The sequence below is a fragment of the Miscanthus floridulus genome, chromosome 13 (genome assembly GCF_019320115.1).
Source record: "Miscanthus floridulus cultivar M001 chromosome 13, ASM1932011v1, whole genome shotgun sequence".
Classification (NCBI taxonomy): domain Eukaryota; kingdom Viridiplantae; phylum Streptophyta; class Magnoliopsida; order Poales; family Poaceae; genus Miscanthus; species Miscanthus floridulus.
Window position 1 is genome coordinate 66,297,984 of NC_089592.1, and position 11,234 is coordinate 66,309,217.

General features: G+C 45.0%; 1 pseudogene; it reads left to right on the top strand.

Annotated features, from left to right (window-relative positions):
* Positions 1-9,258: 9,258 nt before the first annotated feature.
* Positions 9,259-10,648, top strand: LOC136499942 (pentatricopeptide repeat-containing protein At3g02330, mitochondrial-like; annotated as a pseudogene).
* Positions 10,649-11,234: the final 586 nt, after the last annotated feature.

Consider the following 11,234-nt stretch of genomic DNA (forward strand, 5'->3'; position numbering starts at 1 on the left):
GTTATCATCACAGCATTTCATTACCTATGCAAGAGTTATCGGTCATAACTCGTAACTTCCTATTTCAAAATCACTCTGTTGCTTTCCGTACTAAATAAGGATGTATATGTATTCTCCGTATCGAGTAGTAGGACCTTTCTGATGGTCTCAAATACGGGATGGTGCTCCGATTGCTTCCATCGACTTTAACCCTGAATCTGCCATTTGTTTTACCATTCAGTATATGTATTCTCCGTATCGAGTAGTAGGATCTTTTCGCTGTCTGTACCAAACACGCCGGACCTGGGCTGATTACCTTGGACTGGGCTTGAGGTTGAGGCCAGAACCAGTACGGAACCACAACTTCAGTGCACTGCACGGTTCAGCAGCCGACGCCGACGAGGACCAAACCGTCGCTCGGTTTCCATAAACAAAATGAAATAAAATCATCTTGCGGCAATGGCTTGCTCACTCTGTGTAATGTAGGGTGTTTTCTGAAAGAATGACTCACTTGCATGTCGGCCACTACACTACTACAGTGTAAAAATCTTGTAGTTAAGAAAGGAAAACAGGAACCTAGCCCTTGTTTAGATCACCTCCAAATTCCAAGTTTTTTCACTCTCTCTCCATCACATCAATTTTTAGCCGCTTGCATGGAGTATTAAATATAGGTAAAAAAATAACTAATTACACAGTTTAGTTGAAAATCACGAGATGAATCTTTTGAGCCTAGTTGGTCCACGATTGGACAATATTTGCCAAATAGGACGAAAATGGTACTATTCATCAGGTTAAAAAAACTTTCAATTTAAACAAGGCCCTATATCCAGTACTGACGTTTTCTGTTTCTTCAGTGTCCACCCATGGCTGAATGGTTGAAAGTACATGCGGCCCGTGTGAAGAGAGGAAAAAAAAGGTACATTCAGCCCACCCAAATGCTGTAGTTGTACAGTGGGCCATTTCAGTGTACGCTGGAGAGGGGCTGCAACCGTCGAGGAATTGGGCCTCACCCGCGTAGCATCTACAGTACTAGTCTTTCGATTGATCGACGGCCCAAAGGTTGTTTTACAGTGGCAGTGACCAACGGCGGCCCCATGTGCCATGTGTGTGTGGATGCTAAAGAACAGAACGCCACTTCCACCCTACTAGTACTACAGTACAGTCCTGCTATGTATCTCTATACTTTAGTCATTATCCTATCGAATATTTAATATATGCATGGAGTATTAAATACAGAGTAATTACAAAACTCAATGTACAGATTGAGACCGTTTTGCGAGACGAATTTTTAAGCCTAATTAGTCCATGATTTAATAATGTGGTGATATAGTAAACATGTGCTAATGATGGATTAATAAATTCATCTCGTAGATTACTAACGAATTCTGTAATTTATTTTTTATTAGTATCGAACACCCCATGCGACCTTAACGTGACACATCCTAAACTTTAGTCGCTGGATCAAACACTTCTGACAATGTCTCCCCTATCCCTGTGCTGCCACGTGACGAGGACCCACCAGTTAGATCTTTTATAATCCATATTTTTCAACTTTTTTTCCAGTAAAAATAACATTTTTCTCTCACAACAAATTAGTCAGGACAGTATTTCGAACGGCCCCTGCCCGCTTGGCCAGGCTAGTATCCGTATCATGATACGTACGTACTCGTACAAAGCGCCTGACAGGCACGTCGCCGGAGCGAGCCAAGCGACACACCACCGCATGGCGCAAACGGGCGCTCGCCAACCGGCGCCGGGCTACAGCAACTTCTGGAAGATGCCATCAGTGCAGTGCAGTGCAGTGCAGTGCAGCCCCGGGTCTGGGAAGCGGCAGACGACGCTTCGTGGGTCGGTTTCGACACCGGAACCGGATCGAACTTGTGGTCTACTTCCGATCCTACGGTACGCAGGAGCGGTGAAGGGGAACCCGCGAGTCCAGAGATTATCTGGCCAATCGATGCGGCGAGGAGGCTGGAGCGGCCGGTGCGTGGTAAGTACACCACATGCGGCCGGTGTGTGGACACAGCTCTCTCATGCGACGACTGATATGCTACGACATGTTATGTTTAGCTGTGGCTTATCATAAATGAACGTAAATTTTAGTTAGAATAGTATTTTTCTCTTACGTAAATCGGCCAGTATTATTTCTTTATGAACCAGCAACAATATGAATTAGCCAATCGAAAAGGCTGCTAGTCTACGGGAACAGTCGGGCAGGCATCTCGTCGTCGACCTTGTACGTACCACACGCGGCCAGCGTGTTGGTTCTGCGTATGTCTACTCTCCTACCACATACTGGTGCTTATTAGTACTTTTGCTTCTTTCAAGATCGACTGGTACGTACTGACCCTGTACATGGTCCGGTCCAACCCGACGAAACCAACCCACAGAAAAACCTTACAGGAATGCTGATCAATATCCATGTGTTTTAGCACCCATAAACACATGATTTTTTTCTATGTTTCTGACGTGCAAAGCCCATACGTCAGGTTTCAACTTAAAACACCAGAAATGCTATACAACACATATATGTTTTATCATAAAAAAACACATAGATTTTTTTTTCCCTCTCTTTTCAACTGTTTTCTCGGCCTATCCCCACCCGAAACTGCACCTTCCGATTCGATTCCCACACACCGATGACCCATGACAGGCATGGCGACACGTGCAACAGTGCAGAACTGTGCCACTGGCCTCGAGACCCTGCGATTGCTGCGATGCATGCGATTTGTCCTTTTGTGATTGCTGTGATGCATGCGATTTGTTCTTTTATCCTTCCATAGAAAAAAAAATTGTTTCTTGTTATCTGTGGATCTATGATCTTGTGATTTGTGATTGTTTGGATGTACAAGAAGGCTGGAGGTAGAAGAAGGATGGAGGTTGTTGGATCTTAATTCTATGGTACAAAAAAAATTCATATGTTGAAACTACATAAAACACATGGTTGTTGGGTAGACATACTCGCCCCGACTCCTCCCCACACCCGACTCCTCTCCGCGGCCCGTCCTCCCTCCGCGTGCTCTCTCTCTCACTGGCGACGGCGACCGACGAGCTTCTCCCGGCGCCAGTGCCAACCATGGTGGATCCGCGCGAGGTAGGTCTTCTCCTCCTCCTCCTCTTCGTGGATCTGTGTCGACCGAAGACAAAAATGACGGCGGCGGTGGCTAGGGTTCCGGCGAGCCTCTCCCTAAATTTTGTCATTGTCCTTTCATAGATAAAAAATGTTTCTTGTGATCTGTGATTTGTGCCAAAGAGTAACCGTGGGAGAGGAAGAACCTAGGGAGAGGCGAGCCGCGCGCTGACGGTTGGGTGAGCAGTGGCGGCGGAGCGTTCGCTGGGCAGCAGGGTGGAGCTGGGTGCGACCGGAGGTAGAAGAAGAGGTGGAGCCCTGTTGGATCTTCATCCTACGATAAAAAAAATCGTATGCTAAAACCGGATGAAACACCAGAAAAAAGCCAGGTAGAGAAACTCAAACCGTATCGAAAAGCTCTTACGGGTTGGTTCTACGCCGGTCTGAGACTGTCTAACCCGTTTAGCTCGTCTTCTTCCTTGTGGAGCTCGCACATGGTGGACTGAAGCATCAGCAGTAGGGCGGGGTGGCTGCGGCATGCTGCGCCGGGGCTGCCGTCGGGCCGCAAGCTCGTCATGGACCTCCATTACCACGACAAAATCACGGGTAAGGTGCTCGGCGAGCTCTTCCTCACCTTCCACCATGGCCACGACCTTCTCCAACATAGCCGGGCCATCAAGTTCAGAACAGGCAGGCAGCATCACGTTGTTGATTGCCTAGAGGGGCGGAGGCGGGGTGTCCGGCCGGTGCGGCTTCGGTAGCGGCCAGCCCGTGGCCTGGCAGGGTGCGGTGGCAGCGGCGAGGCAGGGACGTGTTGCTCCAAGCGGCAAAGCGAAGGCGAGTGGAGTAGGTGGGAGGAGCGGCGAAGAGGAACGGTGGCGCGGCCGGTGCTGAGGCAGTGCCGCTCCAAGTCGCGGCGTCAGCGTAGCTCGGGTTGGCGGCGCGACAGCGAGCACTACGTCAAAAAGCATTTCTAGGAGCGGTTGTAGACCATTTGTAGGGGCGGTTTGCCTAGCTGCCTCTACGCAAGGATCTCTACAAATCATGCATTTGTAGGGGCAGTTCTCAGGCCGCCCCTATAAATCGATTTGTAGGGGCGGCTAGTGTTTTCAGCCGCCCCTATAAATATATTTATAGGAGCGGCTCTTATTACCAGCCACCCCTATAAATAGATTTGTAGGGGCGGCTGTAGTACCAACCGCCCCTACAAACAGGTATTTATAGGGGCGGTTCAATCTAGAACCGCCCCTACAGTACGTTTTCCCGTAAAAAATCAAATTTTCAATTCAAAATCACTTTGTCGAACGTCCCACAACAACGTTCCTAACAGCGTTCACGTTGCCGAATGCCCCGCGACCAACGTTCTGAACCGCGTTCACGTTGCCGAACGCCCCGTGACCAACGTTCGCGTTACCAAACACCCCACGACCGTGACTACAAGCATAAGAGTATTCTATAAACTACAATTACAAGTTCAATTCACATGAATATATACAATCCATCATTAAATATATAAATTCCATACACATTATTATCAACGTCCTAGAGCTAGCCTTTCAGTCTCACGAAGGTGTTGGTACTGAGGATTTGTACCTAAGTCAGACTCTCGGTCATGGTAGGCGCCTCTAACGTGTACAATCTGGTCCAATGTGAAGTTGCAAAGGTCGCCGACGAGCTCTAAGAGTTGGTCATCCTTGTATGGGTCTCTTTTCATTCCTTTCTCTTCTCTCCACTATAAGAAAATAAGTTTTAGTTTAGTATTTCATACCATTTACGAAGTTTTTATACTACGGGTGAAGAGGTTCAAACTTACCCTTAAGGGGTGTCTCCTGTAGGCACCGGTGTTACCCATCATAGAACATATATAGTATCCACAATGTACACTCCCAGGCTTCTGCTTGGGGCACTGTGTTTTACATATGAAAATATTAAGTAATGCTTTTGATAGCCATGTAACGGAGTACTGAAGAAGTAAGTTACACTTACCGCACATAGTGTTTTTATAGCCAGCTTTTCCTTTCTTGCTGGATCATGGCTTCCATGATGATTAGTAACATAGAACCTAAATGCCCTGTTCGAATTATTTTAGCAAATACAACTTGTTAGTATCCAAAAGTGAACATTACAAGTATGTATACAAACATATAAGCTAATGAGGATTGTCGATATGTATACGTCTTGAGAATCGATATGAAGTCTTTGTATATCACTGTGTCCTTATCTAATGAATCAAAGACCCATGCCATGCTCCTCTCGACGTCGACGGCTATACAAATCCAGTGGTTACTGCATGGATTTAATCATAGAACTAGATAAGCCCTTTTGCATCGAATGAAATATATTGAATAAAGCTTTAAGTATAGAGTTGAGCTTACATGAAGTTGTATGGTAGCCATATAGTAGAGTGGTGTTGGAGATTTTTGAAAGCCAAGGCAATGTATGCCGCAACCTTAAGGGACTCTTCCCTTAGCTTCGCACTACGGATGCGCTCTTTCTCCCGAAGAGTCTTTGCAGCTGCTAGCTCTTTGGCATCCAGTGTCCACCGTTTAGGGTAATTAAAATTTGTTTGGGCTATAGCTTGAGGGTCTACATACCCGACTTTCACACTTGGCATTTGTTTGACAATGTGCACTTGCATTCTACAAATCACGGCGTGGGTTAGTTACAACAAAATTCAAAGATTACATTCATATCATATCAGGAGGACAAGGACTTACAGGCATCACATGCGAATTAGATTCATCTCCATTTCTCCCAGGTGAAAGCATGTGTGCATGTCATTGAAGTCAAAGACAATTTTCCCAGCTAGGCTTCCAAATGTGTCAGTGGGAAAGCATGCTTGTATGATATCTATGCTCATTGGGAGAACACGCAAGTACCAATCATGGAACCTTCTTATTCCAAGTGGTAGGCGCTGGATGTCCCGGTGTGGTAGAAAGGGCTTGCCTCTTTCATATTTTTTCGGGCAATCCTTTGACCATTTGATGGCATCAACATTTGGATACTGCTTTACAATTTGGTGAAGTTTGCTACTGACGGCCTCCTCAGAACCCCGTGATGGGATTTTTTTTAACTTGGTTTTCAGGCTTGAACTGATCATGGGAATACCACTTGGACACCGATGAGACGTCTTTGATCGGAACATAAACTGGCCTTATGTGGATTGGAATCTTCTTTCGGAGTTCACATTCAGGCACGTCCTCATCTTCTTGTGCATCACCTTCTTCAGGAGGCACTCGTTGTTCATGTATCGGTTGTGCTTGTTGAGAAGACTGTGGCATCTCATGATGCACTTGCCCGATACGAGCTGGAGAAGGTTGTGGCATCTCATCAGGCACATGCTCGATAGGAGGCGGGGAAGAATGTGGCATCTCAGGAATGTGGGGGTCACGAGACAGTGAAAATATCTCCCCGACCTCAACAACTCGCTCCAAATTTGGGAGAGGGGGAGGCGGCGAAGAAGCAGTCAATATAATGTCCCGTTTGTGCTAGAGGATGAACTGCCCTATAACGTCTTCGAGTAACACCAGCCCTCAGGAGTTGCGTAGTCTATCCTCTACTGCATGAACTCAGGCTTCACTGTATGCACCTCGACCCTAGTGTAGTCCGGTGGTATCTTATTATTGTGGTGTAAGCCACCAGGAGGATGTGCCACACCCGTTGCCACCTCCATCATAGTGTTCTGTCGGCCGCTGAGAAACACCAAGGTACAACTAGTTGGTTCCCGTATGTGATCGACTGGGGTTGTGACTGCAGTGGAACCTTGGCTGCTAGGAACTTTTGGAGGGCTACCAACTAATGTCAGTTCTTTCGGTGGCGTCACTAATATCCGTGGCTCCGTAGACAGTCCTTGCTCCTCCAGCGCCTTTACAACTAGAGCCTTCACTTGGAGCTCAAGACTAGTCTCCCGGTCTCGGCCATGTTTCTTGTACATATGCCTGTCCTCTTCGAATCCTTGCTTCTAGGTCATCCTTTTCCCTAGCCCCTTGGTGCGGTATGTGTGCTCCTTGTTTCCCAAGCCAAGGCTAAGCTCGTCTCTCTCTCTAGAAGGATTGAATGAGCCCATCTCTTTGTCTTCAGCATATTTCAGTATCCTTGATACCGCCTCTTGGGTCTTTGGCTTATCAAACTTAAGATTACTGCCGGATGGTTCTGTACTCCTCGCATATATCCAGTTCCTTAAGCGTACCTTCAACTTCGTCACATCGATATTCCCAGCAGCTGTGGCCTCTTCATCCATCTTCCTAAACTGCTCTTCCTTAGCATAGTAGCCACCGGGGCCTAGATGATGGTGGTGTTTGTTCCTCTTCGCTAGCTCGGTGTTATGAGCACTGAGCTCCAATGCCTCCACTGAAGTCTTCTGAGCCACGAGCTCCTCCCATTAACTAGGAGTTATTTTGCCGAACTTGTTGAAGGGAGTTAACCCCTTTTGGATATACTTCGTGTTAAGCTCCGACCTCCAACGTCGAAATGACTCTCCCATCATCCTGATAGCATTTTTTATCAATTCATGCTTACCTTCCAGAAATCTAAAATTGACCTTCAGCTGCCTATCCTATAGTGCATTCTTTATGTTCTCTGGTACCTCTTTCCAGTTAGGGATTGCTGGGTTCAATTTATCTCTTACTAGGGCCCCGATCGCATTATGGAATCGTCCTCTTAATTCCTTCGGCTCAAGGATCTCCCCTGCTGGCCCAACCTCCGTTATCACAAAGCAAGCCTTATCTAGATATAGATTTCCTTTTCTATCCCCTCGTTTCCTCTTAGGCTTGGTAGTCATGGTTGTGTCTTGAGTTTGTGGAGCAGAGGCATCGTGATCTGTCTCTGTGGTTGTTGCCTCTGCTCTCCTTTCCTCTACTCCATCGTGTCCAGCGAGATGTCACGGACGTCGACGTCGTCTTTTCTAAGTTTCAGGAGGGACCTATATATAGGACAGGTCAAAGTGTTAGCAGAGGTAACACAGCCAAAGCTTTAGCAAAATTTACAAGCTAAGGCTTCTTCCCTACCTCCTCGTTCGGGTCAAAATCCTTGTCCAAATCTTCCTCCGTTGGCCTCCTTCTTGCTTCAGGTGGGAAAGGATCCTCGGGACTTTCATATCCCTCTTCTGACTCATCATCCTCTTCTTCTTCGCCTTCAGCAGCCTCTTCTTCGAGGCCTTCCTCCTCGTCACACTCCTCCTGAGTAAGCATTACTTCTAGATCCTTTTCTACCTCATTATCGAACTGTTCCTGAGTAAGCTAGCCCTCTAGTGCTTGCTCCTTAAGGGTTGGCTGCTCATCATGCTTGGGGCATCGAGCTGCATGGTCTGTTGTCCACGACATTATTTCGCGCTTTGTTCTAAAAGATGCAAGAAAGTGTGCTTTAGGTACGCGAGAAGGTATAAGAAATAAAAAAGGTCTATAAACCAAAGTAGTCCTATAAAACAACAATATAAAAAATGAGAAGTAGCAGTGGTAGAGGCCTCAGAAACATGTCAATCATCATCTGATCTTGAACTTGGAGCATCAAGGCATCATAACAGAGAAGAGAGGAGAAGGTAATGTAGGGGCGACTGCTAATGATGCCAAGTTCCTCACAAGTTCTTGATCATCAGCTCATATTTCATATAATGTATGGACTTAGACAATTTCATCATCGGCAAAACAAAGGAGGGGAGAGGAGAGTGAAGATTTGGTAAAAAAAAGCAACAGCTGCTTAACAAACACAGAGAGGAAAAGGTGTAAAAATAAGCAGCTGCTGCTTCCCAAACATAGAGGATAGGAAATATGGCAAAAATAGAGGAGAGGGGAGATTTGGTAAAAAACAGCAGCTACTGCTTCCAAAAAAAGCAACAACTGCCATACTGCCATCAGAAGTAAGCAAGAACAGAAGTATACTATGTAAGTCTATAAAAAAGGTAAGCAAGAACAGAAACATAGTAGTAGGGAACCTGTTATTTTAAAAAGGTAAGCAAGAACAGAAATATACTGTGTAAGTCTATAAATAACAAGGTGTAGATAAGCAAGAACATGCACTTATATAGAGAACAGAAATATACTGCCATCAGAAGTAGTAGGTAAATGTGCTAAACTCATAGAACATGCACTTATATAGAGAACAGTCACAATAAACTGTATAAAAGAAGAAAAAGAATGTGTAGCAATGCCATCTGAGGAGTCAGCAGAAGAGATGGAGGCTATCTGAGGAGTCAGCAGCAGGAAGAAAAGAAGATGCAGTCTTTTCAGTTATCAATGTTAGTTAGTGTGCTAGCGCCGGCCGGCCTTAAGTCTGGTATTGGTTTTGATGTAGTTAGCTTATCAGGTGTTTTCAGTGCTTGTGCTGAGGTTAAGGGCTACTTTCAAGGGTTACAAGTCCATTGCTTAGTGATTAAATCAGGTTTTGATGTGGATGTTTGTGTCAGAAATGCAATTCTGGATCTATATGGGAAGTGCAAAGCATTAGTAGAAGCGTACCTTGTATTCCAGGAGATGGAGCAAAGAGATTCGGTGTCTTGGAACGCTATTATTGCAGCTCTCGAGCAAAATGAGTGTTATGAGGATACTATAGCTCATCTAAATGAAATGCTGCGCTCTGGTATGGAACCTGATGATTTCATGTACGGTAGTGTTCTTAAGGCTTGTGCAGGTCTACAATCTTTGGAATATGGGTTGGTGGTTCATGGCAAAGCTATCAAGTCTAGACTTGGTTTAGATGCTTTTGTTTCAAGCACTGTTGTTGACATGTACTGCAAATGTGGCATGATCACAGAGGCTCAGAAACTTCATGACAGAATTAGGGGGTAAGAACTTGTTTCATGGAACTCTATCATATCAGGTTTTCACTCAACAAACAGAGTGAAGAAGCACAAAAAATCTTCTCGAAGATGCTAGATATGGGTGTAAAGCCTGACCATTTTACTTATGCCACTGTTCTTGATACTTGTGCTAATCTGGCTACCATTGAGTTAGGGAAACAGATCCATGGTCAGATTATCAAATAGGAAATGCTTGGAGACGAATATATCTCTAGCACTCTTGTAGACATGTATGCCAAGTGTGGGAACATGCCAGACTCACTGCTAATGTTCGAGAAGGCGCAGAAACTGGATTTTGTATCATGGAATGCTATGATATGTGGCTATGCGCTCCATGGCCAGGGATTTGAAGCCCTAGAGATGTTTGAGAGGATGCAGAAAGCAAATGTTGTGCCAAACCATGCAACTTTTATTGCAGTTCTACGGGCATGCAGCCATGTTGGTCTGCTAGATGATGGATTCTGGTATTTCCATCTTATGACTAGCCACTACAAATTGGAACCTCAACTAGAGCATTTTGCTTGCATGGTGGATATACTAGGAATGTATACGCTGAAACTGCTGCTAACAATGTTCTACGGCTAGATCCAGATGATTCATCAGTTTACATTCTTCTCTCTAATGTATACGCTGAATCAGGGAAATGGGTTGATGTTTCAAGGACTAGAAGGCTAATGAGGCAGGGACGGCTGAAAAAGGAACCTGGTTGTAGCTGGATTGAGGTGCAGAAAGAGAGAAACCAGTTACTATCAATACAGAGACATGAATTTCAAAATGATTCAATAAGAAACGTCCTAAAAGAATGATGTTCATTCTAACCATAATGCTCACACAGCCTTGGTCTTAACCTAACCAACTTCAATACAAAGCAATTACATTGAGATGATAATGTGGCTCTATTTTGCAGAAACTGGACAGCTCCAACTCAATATCATCGACATGGGTATGAGAAACTGAAATTATTAGCTAAGAGTTACTGATCTAAATTCATTTACAGGAAACACATGTAATGGGAATTTTTATACTGATCAACAAGCATAAGCATAGTATGAAGTATTACTGTATTAGGCACCATGGCACTAGTAATAAACAAATCATAGAGGCACAGATCACAAACTGTAGTTCAGGAAAAGAGGAATGAACTAAGTAAAGTTGTGAAGGCACAGGCACACATTCACATAAAGCATATACCTACATAATAACAGGACACAGTCATAAGCTCTAAGCACCTCAGGGTCTAACATCTACCAGGCTCTAGCATCTCAGGGTCCCAAGCAGTACATATTCTCAATGCTTGTGTGGACGCACCAAAAGTATATCTAGCCAAAAGATCGTTCAAGCATGTGGCCTTATGTAAATAGTAAAATACATATATAATCAGAGTAGAAGCAT